General features: G+C 38.0%; 1 non-coding gene across 1 annotated transcript; it reads right to left on the bottom strand.

The window, feature by feature from the left end:
* Positions 1-3,204: 3,204 nt before the first annotated feature.
* TRNAS-GGA lies at positions 3,205-3,276 on the bottom strand. The gene has a single exon. It is a non-coding gene; the product is annotated as a tRNA-Ser (tRNA).
* Positions 3,277-17,353: the final 14,077 nt, after the last annotated feature.

The following is a 17,353-nucleotide window of genomic DNA, read 5'->3' as shown; positions in this document are numbered from 1 at the left end:
TAAAGAGATGAGGATTCCACATTATAGTTGGTATTATTAACTCTTCATTAAAAATTATTTTCTTCTATGGTAAAATCCTAGCCTATAATAATACCTATCTTCCCTTATAATTAAATGGGAAACTTGACTGTACTTTAGCAGTAAATATGCACCAATATTTGGTGTGCCAATTTTTGAGCCAAGATTTTTGAGATACATGTGTGCCCCTGCAAACACAAGCTCTCCCACAAAACAGGAGAAGATTACCATGTATTTCTAAGAGATTATGGAGCCATAATGTTAAATGAGCTCAAATATTTGATTCACAGTATAAAATGTCTCCTGTCATCTAGGAATGCCTGAATGTTTGGACTATTACATGAACATAAAATAACACTATATTATATTAAGTTTCCACCTGTTTTTAGTTTGTTTGTCATAGTGCCTGGGGTTAACCTAACTATAAAATGTTGCACCTTAATAAGATAACAGACCAATCTAATATGTCTTCAGTTTTAAACTATTTTTCTGTAAGGCCCCTGTATCAACTCTGTATATAAAGGGGTTTTCTAGAACAGATCATCTTTTTGAGTCTCAGAAGAATTATTAACAGCATAATTAATTGATTTTATTTTACCAGAAACCATATTGGGAGAAATAGAACTGTATCTTATGCTTCCAAACCAATTTTACTACAATATTTATTTACTGTTTAATAACACCCCAAATAATTAATAATTTTGCCTTTATATAAAATAGATCAATTTTAAAATTTTGTTTTGGTTCTTAAAATGAAGAGTGCAATTTTGTTTATCTTGAGAAAATATAGGTTTATCTGCCCAGAACCAGTCTCTTAGAAGAAGTGTACGTATTCAAGAAATAAAAATGTGAAATGTTGAAAGAGAAAGAAATGATTCACTTACCAGGGCAGATCAGCTCTTTCAACTCAGATGATCAGTCCCACAAACATAATTGGTTTATAAGCAATATTAACTCTAGAAAATGACAATAAAACAATGTAATCTTCTGATACTTCCTTCTCTCTTGACAAAGTACAAGTATATGAGAATCTTCTAAGAGTTAAATCATTTACTTTTTATGTCATTGCTTTTCCTGTTAAAATGTTTGCCCAAATGGTCTTTAGTATTTCCTTCACATTGACTAAAAACTCTAAAATATAAGGTGTAAGCACCACATATTGGTGTAAGGACCCTCATATCAGTGTAAACATAGTTCTTCCATACTTGATATTTAATATAACATTGTCAAAGCTCTTTATTCACAGTATAATTTCAAGGAAGCTTTATCAATATTTTCCCCTATGATTATTATAATACATTGAAAGGTCAAAATCTTTTCTTTTTTGTAAAGTCACATATGGTTATGAAAGAAAGAAATAAGCATATAGTTTTTTTAGAAAAAGGTTAGGCAATTGAAAGTTTAGAGAACACATATCCAAAGTTTTGACCATCACTAACCTCAAATAAGGTGTCAAAGCTTTGGAAGACTAACATTAACCACTCATACTTCCAAATAAAAAAGCATCAAGTCCATGGGTAGAGAGAACAGGAAATTTCTTTCATCTAAGAAGTCATGTATCAATGTCTTCAGGTCAGAAAGAAGCAATTGTGAAACATTTCTTATAGTCTGAAGTTTTCCTTTAATCCATTCCAGTCACTTCTATTTCAAAAAAATGAGTGACTTGTAGTCAGACTCCATCAAATGCAACAGAAATAATTTCTTACTGCTAGCAATGAAGTTCAAGTGGACGAACACCATGAATATGGATCAAATGAGAAGGATATTACAGAAAAGGGAAGTGATCATTTTATATAAAAGTAGAGCAAATATTTTCCTTATCTTAACTTAGAACATATTAACAGTCTCCTATTTAATGAATCGGAAAGAAGATTAAGTATTAAAGTAAACTCTGATTCAATAATTTAGGGAACCGCAAATGTTAGGCAAAATGGTTCATTTCATTCTCCATGATTTGGAAAATCTACACTTGTCAAGGATAAAAACATTGTGATTTCTTTGCTCCAGAAAAGTCATTGTTGATAGAAGTATCTAATTAGTCAGTATCAATTATTTAGTTTAGACTGTAAACACAGAGTAGCCTTATGGAGATTTAGAGTAGAAGAAAACTTATTTACTGATACTGAATTTTGAAAAAGTTTTATTATTATTTTTTTTTTTTTGGTTGTTGTTGGGCCATCGATCTGTGCTTCTTTTTTGTTTAATATAAATTTATTTTAATTGGAGGCTAATTACTTTACAATACTGTATTGATTTTGCCATACATCAACATGAATCTGCCACGAGTGTACACATGTTCCCCATCCTGAATCCCCCTCCCTCCTCCCTCCCCGTACCATCCCTCTGGGTCATCCCAGTACACCAGCCCCAAGCATCCTGTATCATGCATCAAACCTGGACTGGCGATTCATTTCACATACGATATTATACATGTTTCAATGCCATTCTCCCAAATCATCAAACCCTCGCTCTCTCCCATAGAGTCCAAAAGACTGTTCTATACATCTGTGTCTCTTATGCTGTCTCACATATAGGGTTATCATTATTATCTTTCTAAATTTCATATATATGTGCTAGTATATTGTATTGGTGTTTTTCTTTATGGCTTACTTCATTCTGTATAATAGGCTCCAGTTTCATCCACCTCATTAAAACTGATTAAAATGTACTTTTTAATGGCTAAGTAATACTCCATTGTGTATATGTACCACACTTTCTTATCCATTCATCTGCTGATGGACATCTAGGTTACTTCCATGCCCTGGCTATTATAAACAGTGCTGCCATGAACATTGGGGTACACGTGTCTCTTTCAATTCTGGTTTCCTCAGTGTGTATGCCCAGGAGTGGGATTGCTGGGTCATATGGCAGTTTTATTTCCAATTTTTTCAGGAATCTCCACACTGTTCTCCATAGTGGCTGTACTAGTTTGCATTCCCACCAACAGTGTAAGATGGCTGCCTTTTCTCCACACCCTCTCCAGCATTTATTGCTTGTAGACTTTTGGATAGAAGTCATTCTGACTAGCATGAAATGGTACCTCATTGTGGTTTTGATTTGCATTTCTCTGATAATGAGTCTGACTCTTTGTGACCCCACAGACTGTAGCCTACCAGGCTCCTCTGTCCATAGGATTCTCCAGGCAAGAGTACTGGAGTGGATTGCCATTTCCTTCTCCAGGGGATCTTCCCAACCCAGGGATCGAACCTGGGTCTCCTGAATTCCAGGCAGATGCTTTAACCTCTGAGCCACCAGGGAAGAAGTGATAATGAGTGATGTTGAGCATCTTTTCATGTGTTTGTTAGCCATTGGTATGTCTTCTTGGAGAAATGTCTGTTTAGTTCTTTGGCCCATTTTTTGATTGGGTTGTTTATTTTTCTGGAATTGAGCTGCAGGAGTTGCCTGTATATTTTTGAGATTAATCCTTTTGTCAGTTGCTTCCTTTGCAATTATTTTCTCCCATTCTGAAGGCTATCTTTTCACCTTGCTTATAGTTTCCTTTGTTGTGCAGAAGCTTTTAATTTTAATTAGGTCCCATTTGTTTATTTTTGCTTTTATTTCCAGTATTCTGGGAGGTGGATCATAGAGGATCCTGCTGTGATTTATGTCAGAGAGTGTTTTGCCAAGGTTCTCCTCTAGGACTTTTATAGTTTCTGGTCTTACTTTTAGATCTTTAAACCATGTTGAGTTTATTTTTGTGTATGGTGTTAGAAAATGTTCTAGTTTCATTCTTTTACAAATGGTTGACCAGCAACACTTGTTAAAGAGATTTTCTTTTCTCCATTGTATATTCTTGCCCTCTTTGTCAAAGATAAGGTGTCCATAGGTGCATGCATTTATCTCTGGGCTTTCTATTTTGTTCCATTGATCTATATGTCTGTCTTTGTACCAGTACCACACTGTCTTGATGACTGTGGCTTTCTAGTAGAGCCTGAAGTCAGACAGGTTGATTCCTCCACTTTCATTCTTCATTCTCAAGATTACTTTGGCTATTCGAGGTTTTTTGTATTTCCATACAAATTGTGAAATTATTTGTTCTAACTCTGTGAAAAGTACCGTTGGTAGCTTGATAGGGATTGCATTGAATCTATAGATTGCTTGGGTAGTATGCTCATATTCACTATATTGATTCTTCTGATCCACAAACAGGGTATATTTCTCCATCTATTAGTGTCCTCTTTGATTCCTTTCACCAGTGTTTTATGGTTTTCTATATATAGAGGTCTTTTGTTTCTTTAGGTAGATACATTCCTAAGTATTTTAGTCTTTTCATTGCAATGGTGAATGAAATTGTTTCCTTAATTTCTCTTTCTATTTTCTCATTATTAGTGTATAGGAATGCAAGGGATTTCTGTGTGTTGATTTTATACAGTGCAACTTTATTATATTAATTGATTCAGTTCAGTTCAGTCGCTCAGTCATGTCCGACTCTTTGCGACTCCATGAATTGCAGCACGCCAGGCCTCCCTGTCCATCACTAACTCCCAGAGTTCACTCAAACTCATGTCCATCGAGTCAATGGTGCCATCCAGCCATCTCATCTCTCGTGCCCTTCTCCTCTTGCCCCCAGTCCATCACATCATCCATATTTTCAAGTGAGTCAACTCTTCACATGAGGTGGACAAAGTACTGGAGTTTCAGCTTTAGCATCATTCCTTCCAAAGAACACCCAGGACTGATCTCCTTCAGAATGGATTGGTTGGCTCTCCTTGCAGTCCAAGGGACTCAAGAGTCTTCTCCAACAACACAGTTCAAAAGCATCAATTATTCTGTGCTCAGATTTCTTCATAGTCCAACTCTCACATCCACACATGACCACTGGAAAAATCATAGCCTTGACTAGACGGATCTTCGTTGGCAAAGCAATGTCTCTTCTTTTCAATATGCTGTCTAGGTTGGTCATAACTTTACTTCCAAGAAATAAGAGTCTTTTAATATCATGGCTGCAATCACCATCTACAGGGATTTTGGAGCCCCCCCAAAATGAAATCTGACACTGTATCCACTGTTTCCCCATCTATTTCCCATGAAGTGATGGGACCTGAAGCCATGATCTTTGTTTTCTGAATGTTGAGTTTTAAGCCAACTTTTTCACTCTCCACTTTCACTTTCATCAAGAGGCTTTTTAGTTCCTCTTCACTGTCTGCCATAAGGGTGGTGTCACCTGCATATCTGAGGTTATTGATATTTCTCCCGGCAATCTTAATTTCAGCTTGTGCTTCTTCCAGCCGAGTGTTTCTCATGATGTACTCTGCATAGAAGTTAAATAAGCAGGGTGACAATATACAGCCTTGACGTACTCCTCTTTCTATTTGGAACCAGCCTTTTGTTCCATGTCCAGTTCAAACTGTTGCTTCCTGACCTGCATATAGGTTTCTCAAGAGGCAGGTCAGGTGATATGGTATTCCCATCTCTTTCAGAATTTTCCACAGTTTATTGTGATCCACACAGTAAAATGTTTTGGCATAGTCAATAAAGCAGAAATAGATGTTTTTCTGGAACTCTCTTGCTTTTTTGATGATCCAGAGGATTTTGGCAATTTGATCTCTCGTTCCTTTTCTAAAACCAGCTCTAATATCGGGAAGTTCATGGTTCACGTGTTACTGAAGCCTGGCTTGGAGAATTTTGAGCATTACTTTACTAGCGTGTGAGATGAGTGGAATTGTGCGGTAGATTGAGCATTCATTGATTAGCTCTAGTAATTTTCTGGTGGAGACTTTAGTGTTTTCTATGTAGAGGATCATGTTGTCTGCAAACAGTGAGAGTTTTACTTCTTTTCCAATTTGGATTCTTTTTATTTCTATTTCTGCTCTAATTGCTGTGGCCAAAACTTCCAAAACTATGTTGAATAGTAGTGGTGAAAGTGGGCATCCTTTTCTTGTTCCTGACTTTAGGGGAAATGCTTCAATTTTTCACCATTGAGGATAATGTTTGCTGTGGGTTTGTCATATATAGCTTTTATGTTGAGGTATGTTCCTTCTATTCCTGCTTTCTGGAGAGTTTTTATCATAAATGGATGTTGAATTTTGTTAAAGGCTTTCTCTGCATCTATTGAGATAATCATATGGCTTTTATTTTTCAATTTGTTAATGTGATGTATTACACTGACTGATTTGCGGATATTGAAGAATCCTTGCATCCCTGGGATAAAGCCCACTTGGTCATGATGTATGATCTTTTTAATGTGTTGTTTGATTCTGATTGCTATAATTTTGTTAAGGATTTTTGCATCTATTTTCATCAGTGATATTGGCCTGTGGTTTTCTTTTTTTGTGGCATCTTTGTCAGGTTTTGGTATTAGGGTGATGGTGGCCTCATAGAATGAGTTTGGAAGTTTACCTTCCTCTGGAATTTCCTGAAGTGTTTGAGTAGGATAGGTGTTAGCTCTTTAAATTTTTGGTAGAATTCAGCTGTGAAGCTGTCTGGACCTGGGCTTTTATTTGCTGGAAGATTTCTGATTACAGTTTCAATTTCCGTGCTTGTGATTGGTCTGTTAAGATTTTCTATTTCTTCCTGGCTCAGTTTTGGAAAGTTGTACTTTTCTAAGAATTTGTCCATTTCTTCCAAGTTGTCCATTTTATTGGTATATAATTGCTGATAGTAGTCTTTTATGATCCCTTGTATTTCTGTGTTGTCTGTTGTGATCTCTCCATTTTCATTTCTAATTTTATTGGTTTGATTTTTCTCCTTTGTTTTCTGGATGAGTCTGGCTAATGGTTTGTCAATTTTATTTATCCTTTCAAAGAACCAGCTTTTGGCTTTGTTGGTTTTTGATATGGTGTCTTTTGTTTCTTTTGCATTTATTTCTGCCCTAATTTTTCAGATTTCTTTCCTTCTACTAACCCTGGGGTTCTTCATTTCTTCCTTTTCTAGTTGCTTTAGGTGTAGAATTAGGTTATTTATTTTACTTTTTTCTTGTTTCTTGAGGTATGCCTGTATTGCTATAAACCTTCCCCTTAGCACTGCTTTTGTAGTGTCCCACAGATTTTGGATTGTTATGTTTTCATTTTTATTCGTTTCTATCCATATTTTGATTTCTTTTTTGATTTCTTCTGTGATTTGTTATTCAAATTTGTTGTTCAGCCTCCATATGCTGGAATTTTTAAGTTTTTCTCCTGTAATTGTCATCTAATCTTACTGCATTGTGGTCAGAAAAGATGCTTGGAATGATTTCAATTATTTTGAATTTACCAAAGCTAGATTAATGGCCCAGGATGTGATCTATCCTGGAGAAGGTTCCTAGTGCACTTGAGAAAAAGGTGAAATTCATTGTTTTGGGGTGAAATGTCCTACAGATATCGATTAGGTCTAACTGGTCTATTGTATCATTTAAAGTTTGTGTTTCCTTGTTAATTTTCTGTTCAGTTGATCTATCCATAGATGTGAGTGGTGTATTAAAGTTTCCCAGTATTATTTTGTTATTGTTAATTTCCCCTTTCATACTTTTTAGCATTTTTCTTACATATTGCAGTGCTTCTATGTTGGGTGCTTATATATGTATAATTTTTACATCTTCTTCTTGGATTGATCCTTTGATCATTCTGTAGTGTCCTTTTTTGTCTCTTTTCACGGCCTTTGTTTTAAAGTCTATTTTATCTGATATGAGTATTGCTACTACTGCTTTCTTTTGGTCTCTGTTTGCATGGAATATCTTTTTCCAGCCCTTCACTTTCAGTCTGTATGTGTCCCTTGTTTTGAGGTGGATCTCTTGTAAACAACATATATAGGGGTCTTTTTTTTTTTTTTTTTTTTTTAATTTTGTATCCATTCAGCCAGTCTTTGTCTTTTGGTTGGGGCATTCAACTCATGTTTAAGGTAATTATTGAAAGGTATGATCCCATTGCCATTTACTTTATTGTTTTGGGTTCGAGTTTATACACCCTTTTTTGTTTTTCCTGTCTAGAGAAGATCCTTTATCATTTGTTGGAGAGCTGGTTTGGTGGTGCTGAATTCTCTCAGCTTTTGCTTTCTCCTTCATATTTGAATGACATCCTTGCTGGGTACAGTAATCTGGGCTGTAGGTTATTTTCTTTCATCAATTTAAGTATGTTTTGCCATTCCCTCCTGGCCTGAACAGTTTCTATTGAAAGATCAGCTGTTATCTTTATGGGAATCACCTTGTGTGTTATTTGTTGTTTTTCCCTTGCTGCCTTTAACATTTGTTCTTTGTGTTTGATCTTTGTTAATTTGATTAATATATGTCTTGAGGTGTTTTGCCTTGAGTTTTTCTTGTTTGGGACTCTATGGGTTTCTTGGACTTGGGTGATTATTTCCTTCCCCATTTTAGGGAAGTTTTCAACTATTATCTCCTCAAGTATTTTCTCATGGTCTTTCTTTTTGTCTTCTTCTTCTGGGACTCCTATAATTCGAATGTTGGAGCGTTTCATATTGTCCTGGAGGTCTCTGAGATTGTCCTCATTTCTTTTAATTAGTTTTTCTTTTTTCCTCTCTGATTCATTTATTTCTACCATTCTATCATTTACCTCACTAATCCTATCTTCTGCCTCTGTTATTCTACTGTTGGTTCCCTTTAGAGTGTTTTTGATATCATTTACTGAATTTTTCATTTTATATTGACTCCTTTTTATTTCTTCGAGGTCCTTGTTAAACCTTTCTTGCATTTTCTGAATTCTTGTCTCCAGGCTGTTTATCTGTGGTTCCTTTATGTTTTCAATAGTTTGGATCATTTTCACTATCATTTTTCAGAATTCTTTATCAAGTAGATTCCCTATCTCTTCCTCTTTTGTTTGGTTTGTTGGGTATTTATCTTGTTCTTTTACCTGCTGGGTATTCCTCTGTCTCTTCATCTTGTTTATATTGCTGTGTTTGGGGTGGCCTTTCTGTATTCTGGCAGTTTGTGGAGTTCCCTTTATTGTGGCATTTTCTCACTGTGGGTGGGGTTCTATGGGTGGCTTGTCAAAGTTTCCTGGTTAGGGAAGCTTGTGTCGGTGTTCTGGCGGGTAGACCTGGATTTCTTCTCTCTGGTGTGCAATGAAGTGTCTGGTAATGAGTTATGAGATGTCAATGGGTTTGGAATGATTTTGGGCAGCCTGTATATTGAAGCTCAGAGCTATGTTCCCATGTTTCTGGAGAATTTGCATGGTATGTCTTGCTCTGGAACTTGTTGTCTCTTGGGTGGTGCTTTGTTTCAGTGTAGGTATGGAAGCGTTTGATGAAGTCCTGTCGATTAATGTTCCCTGGAGTCAGGAGTTCTCTGGTGTTCTCAGGATTTGGACTTAAGCCTCCTACTTCTGGTTTTCAGTCTGTTTTTACAGTAGTCTCAAGGCTTCTCCATATATACAGCATTGATGATTAAACATCTAGGTTAATGATGAAAAGTTTTTCCACAGTGAGGGACACCCAGAGAGGTACACAGAGTTACATGGAGAAGAGAAGAGGGGGGAGGGAGATAGAGGTGACCAGGATGAGATGAGGTGGAATCAAAAGAGGAGAGAGCAAGCTAGCCAGTAATCACTTCCCTATGTGTTCTCCACAGTCTGGATCCCTTAGAGATATTCGCGGAGTTACATACAGAAGAGAAGAGGGAGGAAGGAGACAGAGGTGGCCAGGAGGATAAAAGGGGGGAATCAAAAGGAGAGAGACAGATCCAGCCAGTAATCAGTTCCCTAAGTGTTCTCCACCATCTGGAACACACAAAGAGATTCACAGAGTTGAGTAGAGAAGAGAAGGGGGAGTGGGGAGATAGAGGTGATCTGGTGGAGAAAAAGGAGAGTCCAAAGGCGGAGAGAGCAATCAAGCCAGTGATCTCATTCCCAAGTAAATGGATACTGAAGATTGGGTTCTTAAAGGTACAAAATTGATTAGAAATACCAAAATCAAAGATTAAAAATCTAGAGTAGAGGTTGGATTTTCAAAAATACAGTATTAAAGAAAAAAAGAAAAGAAAACAAAGTCAGAAGAAATATATATATATATATATATATATATGTGTGTGTGTGTGTGTGTGTGTGTGAAGTTTGCTTTTTTTACCTATTTTTTAACAGGTTCTCTCTCTCTCTCTCTCTCTTTTTTTTTGGCAAAGTAATAGTAGGTTATAAAAATGAAAATTAAAGGAGTAATAGAGGATTTAAAAATTAAAAAAAATTAAAGAGTGATAGTAAAAATATATCTAGGACTTTCTCTGGTGTTGTTGTGGGCAGTGTGAGGTCAGTTCATTTTCAGATAGTTTCTTAATCTGGCTTACATTTCTCAAGATCTATAGGCCCTTTCCTATGTAGTCGGTACTAACTACAGGGTTTTAATCTATTGCACCTGTCACTTCCAAAGAGGTTACCTCTGTTTTAGCTTCTGTTTGCTGGTCTCTTCAGTGTCTAATTTCCACCCTGACACAAGGGGGTGGTGGGTGGAAACTTTTTTAGGCTCACTTTTCAGTCATGCTATGTGGAGGGAGGGACGGTGCAAACAAATAACACTGGCGTGTGCTCACAGTGTCTCAGCCACACTGGGCCTACCCCTACTCACAGCGTGTGTGCCCTCTCTGCCCACACTGCTCAGGCTCTAGGTTGCTCTGCCAGGAATCGACTGAGCCGGCCCTGGGCTGCATGCACCTCCCAGGTCTAAGTCACTCAGGTTCAGGCACTAGGGTATTCCTCAGAGGCACAGACTCGGTTGGGCCTGTGTTTTGTGTCTGAGCAGCTCAGGTGACCAGGTGTTTGGCGAGTGTGGTCACTGAGTTTTATCACCTCCTCCATCCCTGCCACTTGGTTTTCTGGGTGTACAACCAGCGCACCTTCTCAGGTGGATGTTGACCGTCCAGAATCCCAAGAAGTCTTGATTAGCAACAAAGCCTGCTTGTAGTTTGGTAGATAATGCCTCTTTAGGGCTGCGATTGCCCCCTTCTGGCCCTGGCTGCCCTTGCCTCCCTGTCACCAAGCAGGGGGATGGGCCGGGCTAGCTCTGCTCAGTCCTTTGTTCTGTGAATGGGCCTGATGGTGTCTTAGGTTTGGACTTTTTACGTAGCTCTAGTCAGTCTTTTTGGAGAAGGCAATGGCACCCCACTCCAGTACTCTTGCCTGGAAAATCCCATGAATGGAGGAGCCTGGTAGCTGCAGTCCATGGGGTCACCAAGAGTAGGACACAACTGAGTGACTTCACTTTCTCTTTTCACCTTCATGCATTGGAGAAGGAAATGGCAGCCCACTCCAGTGTTCTTGCCTGGAGAATCCCAGGGACGGGGGAGCCTGGTGGGCTGCTGTCTATGAGGTCGCACAGAGTTGGACACGATTGAAGCGGTTTAGCAGCAGCAGCAGCAGTCAGTCCTTTGTTCTGTGAGTGGGCCTGGCGGTGTCTTAGGTTTGGGTTTTCCGTGTGGTAGCTATCCCTCAGTCTGGTTTCCTATCCTAAGTTAGTTCCCTCAGATTGCTCTTGGGGCATTCAGGCCCGGTCCTTACTCTAAGCAATGCAGCCCTCACCTCCCTGCCCAACCCCCACTTGCTAGTTTCGGATGCAGGCATCTGCGCTGCTTCTCCGCTGGGGTAGTCACCATTGGGCATGTAATCTGTGGGGTTTAATTATTTATTTATTTTTCCTCCCAGTTATGCTGCCCTCTGTGGTTCCAAGGCTTACCACAGACTCAGCAGTGATAGTGTTTCTTGGCTTTTGGAAACTTCTCTCTTTTTTAAGACTCCCTTCCCAGGATGGAGCTCCATCCCTACCTCTTTTGTCTCTCTTTTTATCTTTTATATTTTTTCCTACCTCCTTTCGAAGACAATGGGCTGCTTTTCTGGGTGCCTGATGTCCTCTGCTGGCATTCAGAAGTTGTTTTGTGGAATTTACTCAGCGTTCAAATGTTCTTTTGATGAATTTGTAGGGGAGAAAGTGGTCTCTCCATGCTTTTCCTCCACCATCTTAGGACCGCCCCCCTTGAAAAAGTTTTAAATAAAAAGGAAGAGAAAGGAAATCTATATTTGTAGAAAAATATTTTAAAAGTAAAAGAAAGATTAAAAGATGCATAAATATGTCTTGATATTTAAAGAGTATTTATTTAGCTATTTTATAAAACATTGCAATCTACTGTATCACAATTTGCAGATGTACATGCATAAGTACATAAATATACACGTATACACATTATATTTATATGTATGTAATCTCAAAAGGAAAAACAAGATGCAATATTCAATTTTTGCATCAACAATAATGCATAACAAATAGTCATAAAACAGTGGTTTACACCAAAAAAACTGTTTCTCAACTGCAGTTCTGCTGGGTCCTTCTGGGACCTGTTGGATTCTGCCAGGCTTGAATGAATTTGGTTGAGCTCAGTTGGGCCTGGCTCAAGGTCACAATCAAATCTGATTCACATACCTTTTCATTTGAGGACTTAGCCAGAAGGAGAATTCACTATTTTAGATACATTGTTCTCAGGACAGAGGAAAGCTGATCAAGAAGATGAAATGGAAACCCACAGTACTTTTTGAATTCTCAGCTTACAACCGGCTGATTCTAGTTTTGTATTGGTCAAAAAGTGTCATATGGTCGAACTCAGTCAGTGGTGATGAAGATGTATTAAGTATTAAAGTTCTTCTGGTAAGAATAAGAATTATAAGTCAATGGGCAGAGCTATGAAATCCCATTCCAGGGAGGAATCAAACACTGGAACAGTAACTGAATATATTAAGTTATATAACAGAATTATTTTTCAAAATCTCAAACAGTACCTTGAAGAAGCACACGATATGTTGCTAGAGGAATTCACTGATCACTCTGTATTGCAGTAAGCATCCTTCCCCTATCACTGTTCCCAATCTAACATGAAACTATGATTTCTTGAATGGAATGAATCAGATATTACTAAAGTGTAGAATCCCTCTTTAGGACGCCCAGAGCTATTACACAAATGGGAATTCAGTAAAGATAGGAAATGAATGGACTATTCAACTCTCTAATAACTGGAATTTTAATCTTCCAGTTCATCTTTCAATCTATCCTATATTTTATTCCCAGAGTGACTTTACTAAAAATTCAAGTCTGATCTTCAGGCATTATTTCAATATATTCTTTTTACAATCCTCCATTGTCTTTAAGGGGCTTCCCTAGTGACTCAGTGGTAGAAGATCTGCCTGCCAAAGCAGGAAACGTGGGTTGGATCCCTGAGTCAAGAAAATCCCCTGGAGAAGGAAATGGCAACCCACTTTAATATTCTTGCCTGAGAAATCCCATGGACAGTGAAGCCTGGTGGGCTACAGTCAATGGGGTCACAAAAGAGTCAGCTATGACTTAGCAGCTAGGCAACAACAGCATATTGTCTTTAAGACAAAGGATATACTTGATAATTTTCAAAACAAAGCCAGGTTAAGACATCTCCTTTGGCCCACTCAGTGATTCCCTTCCTTTACTATTATGCTTCTACTCATTTGGTACCAAGCCAATATAGTAATTTGATAGATAATGCATATATATATATATATATATGCATATGTATATTTTTCTTTCACTAATACTGGCTGTGACACACTAAATACATTGATATTCCCCACTGTATTTCAATATTGAATCTACAATAGTGTCTATATTACTCTGGCCAAATAAGATATATTCCTGCTTGTCTCTCAAAGGGTTTGCTGAAATTAAATTGTTAAGCTTTCCATCTTTCTATTGATCTGTGAATATTAACCTTAAATTTTCTACTGGACTTTCCCTGCCATATGCATAAACCTTCCTTGTTTTCATTTGTGTCACTCTTTTTGCTTGCTTTCTTTGGAAAGCAGACCTCACTCTGAGAATGCCATTCACCTTATAGGGTGTTTGATTGATGCCTTTTCCTGTTTTGTTTTTTTTTTTTTCCTTCAAATTCACATGCTTTGTTCTTCTTCTTCTACATTAGCAATTCCAGACTATGAGTACTTCATTTCTTTTTCAGAACAAAAGTATTAAGGATTAAGTGTTTCTGCTGTATCACTGTCACTAACACTGTCATCTGTGGAGTCTCTGGTTTGGTTCTACCACTTCTCAAAGATTTTTTACCCAGTTTAGATGTTCTGTTTATCCCAAGTCCCACTTCATATAACGTTCACATGCATGCTGTTTCCAGTTCTAGAACTCCTGATGTTTTAAAATTTCTGATACTTAAAGAGCTTCTTTATCTTTTCCACTTAGGTTGTTCACTTCTATGGTCATCCCTGGAGTCTTTATACCCTGAATCTGATCAATTTTCAAAAATTACTGATCCAATAATCCCACTTCATGACATGTCTCCTTTCTTTATGGCTTATTCTGCTATTTCCATCATTTATCATTAACTATTTCATATATTTTATTTTATCAGGATTTCCAGTTACTTGAAATGTCTGCTCTCTACAAATTCATTAGATATTTCCTTCATTTCCGAGGTGTAGGTCCCAGGGATTAGGCTCTCAGGACAATCTGGACTGAAGGTGCCCAGGGGTCCCCACACAAGTTCAGTTCAGTCGCTCAGTCGTGTCCAACTCTTTGCAACCCCCCGCAGCATGCCAGGCCTCCCTGTCCATCATCAACTCCCAGAGTTCACCCAAACTCATGTCCATTTAGTCGGTGATGACATCCAACCATCTCATCCTCTGTCGTCCCCTTCTCCTCCTGCCCTCAATCTTTCCCAGCAACAGGGTCTTTTCAAATGAGTCAGCTCTTCGCATCAGGTGGTCAAATGATTGATTGGAGTGTCAGCTTCAACATCAGTCCTTCCAATGAATATTCAGGACTGATTTCCTTTAGGATGGACTGGTTGGATCTCCTTGCAGTCCAAGGGACTCTCAAGAGTCTTCTCCAACACCACAGTTCAAAAGCATCAATTCTTCAGCACTCAGCTTTCTTTATAGTCCAACACTCACATTCATACATGACTACTGGAAAAACCATAGCCTTGACTAGATGGACCTTTGTTGGCAAAGTAATGTCTCTGCTTTTTAATATGCTGTCTAGGTTGGCTCCCATCCTAATTATACCTGAGGAACCCCGTGTATTAATAACTGTGAGGGGCCAACCAGTCGATTTCTTTTGGACACTGCAGCGACTTTCTCTGTGCTCACTGAAGCCCCTGGCCCACTTTCTTCCCGATCCATTACCGTAATGGGACTGTCTGGATGAACCGAATATTATTATCAGTCATCCTTTAAGTGGCAACTGGGACTCTCTGCTGTTTTCTAATCATGCCAGAGTCTCCCTCACCCTTTCTGTGGAGGGATATACTGAACAAGTTCCAGGCCTCTGTTTTCATGAATATGGAAACAGCTCTTTTTTAAAGGAACAAAATGTAAATCCTGGAGTGTGAGCTGATGGAAAAACTTTGTGGCTCAGCTGGTAAAGAATCTGCCTGCAATGCAGGAAACCTGGGTTCTATTCCAGGGTTGGGAAGGTCCCCTGGAGAAAGGAAAGGCTACCCACCTCAGTATTCTGGCATGGAGAATTCCATGGACTATACAGTCCATGGGGTCACAAAGAGTTGGACACGACTGAGCGACTTACACTTTTTTTCACTTTCATTTCCTTTTCTGTTCAATTTTATTGATTTCATAATGACTTCTATCAAGAATATGTTTGGTATATATAAATGTCTCTTCTCAGAATTTTTGTCACACACATATTGCAAAATTTTGTAACTTTGAGCCTCATAATTACTACATGAAATTTTCATATAACAGAACAGAATATTTTCACTATAAATTCTTAACCACTGTCTTAATTCGGGTCACCAACATTGTTCTGCAATCCTATTCCATGTTTGGTCAACTCACTGCCTCTCCTGCATCTCTTCAACATTATTATTGTTTTATTCAACTTTATTCTATTGTTCTCAAATATCCAAGTTTTAACTTCTTTCTACTATCTTTAAAATGATAACCTTGGGAAAAATGAAATTTCTTGTGCCTTATTGTTTTCCATATGTATGGTTTTTAAACGTTAGCTCCTGTTATTAATGTTTTATGATTATTAGTATCATTTGCTCCCATTCTCTCCTTCCTCATATTACAACAAAATTCATCCTCCTGTTTGAAGATAATTCATCTCTACTGTGGATCTCATCTCATCTGCCTTCTTATTACAATATATATCAGCTATTCTTATTTTGCCTTTCAGAGTTTACTCACAATTGCATTGCTCCATTGGCTTGTAAGGGCTTCCCCAGTGGCTCAGAGATAAAGAATTCACGTATAATGCATGAGCTGCAGATGTGGGTTCAATCCCTGGATCAGGAAGTTCCCCTGGAGGAGGGCATGGCAAACCTCTCCAGTATTCTCGCCTGGAGAATCCCATGGACTAAAGGGCCTGGTATCCATAGGGTCACAAAGAGTTGAACACAACTGAAGTGAGTTAGAACTCATTGGCTTGTTAAAGCAGTTCAAGTATATCCTATGAGAAATGAAAAAAGAAAAGGAAAGCAGCCAAGTCTTACCTGCCTCCTCAGATTCAGTCTTCATTCTCATTCTGCACAAAACTCTCAAAAGGCTTCACACTTCACTCTATTTCCTTTCTTTTTTCTCCCTTCCTTCCTTCTTTCTTTCTCTCCCTTCCTTTCTTCTTTCCTTCTTTTCTTTCTCTCTCTACTCATTGCAATACCAATCGGTCTTCATCTGTCTATTACTGAAATTCTTCCAAGTTCACTTATTACTTCCAGTGTCAGGAAATTAGTCTTCTTCCCACCCCTGCCCCTGCCCCTGCCCCCAGAGTTGCGGGGGGGGGGGGCGGTTTTAGATTATTGCCAAACACTACCTTATTCTCAAAACCTTCTATTTAGATTTTAATTTTAAATTATCCATATTTTTACTCCTACTTCTCATTTTTACAGTCTACAATAAAATATTAGATTTGTCAAATCTTAGTCCCAGGATCATAAGTCATCACAAGCTAGACTATACCCTTAGGCAGATTCACTCACATGTATGACTGCCATTATTATATTAGTTAGGTTACTCAAAAAATGATATCTCTGGTCAGAATTTCCTTTTAGCTCCTGATAATATTTAACTACTTAATTGAAATAAATCCTTGGATATTTCAAAGACCCTGTTACACAATAAAGACAGAAACTAAATCTTTAATCTTTAATCTTTAATCTTATAATCTTTATCACCATACCTAGTTCTTTACTATCCTTTTACTTCACAAATGGCTGCATAACCCACTGGGTTATGTAAGCCAGAAACTGAGAAATCATTTATGACACATGTCTCTGCCTTGTTTCTGATATCCAGTCCTGGAAAAGTCTACTGATTTAACCTGTTAAAAACCTCACAAGTTTGAACACATCTGTCTCCATTTGTCCAGGTTACCATCATTTCTTCTCTAGTCTAGTCTGACAACACATATTTACCCCTTCAATTATTATTATTATTATTAT

This window comes from Oryx dammah, unplaced genomic scaffold (genome assembly GCF_014754425.2).
Source record: "Oryx dammah isolate SB20612 unplaced genomic scaffold, SCBI_Odam_1.1 HiC_scaffold_29, whole genome shotgun sequence".
NCBI classification, from domain to species: domain Eukaryota; kingdom Metazoa; phylum Chordata; class Mammalia; order Artiodactyla; family Bovidae; genus Oryx; species Oryx dammah.
This window is presented reverse-complemented; position numbering and strand designations above follow the sequence as displayed.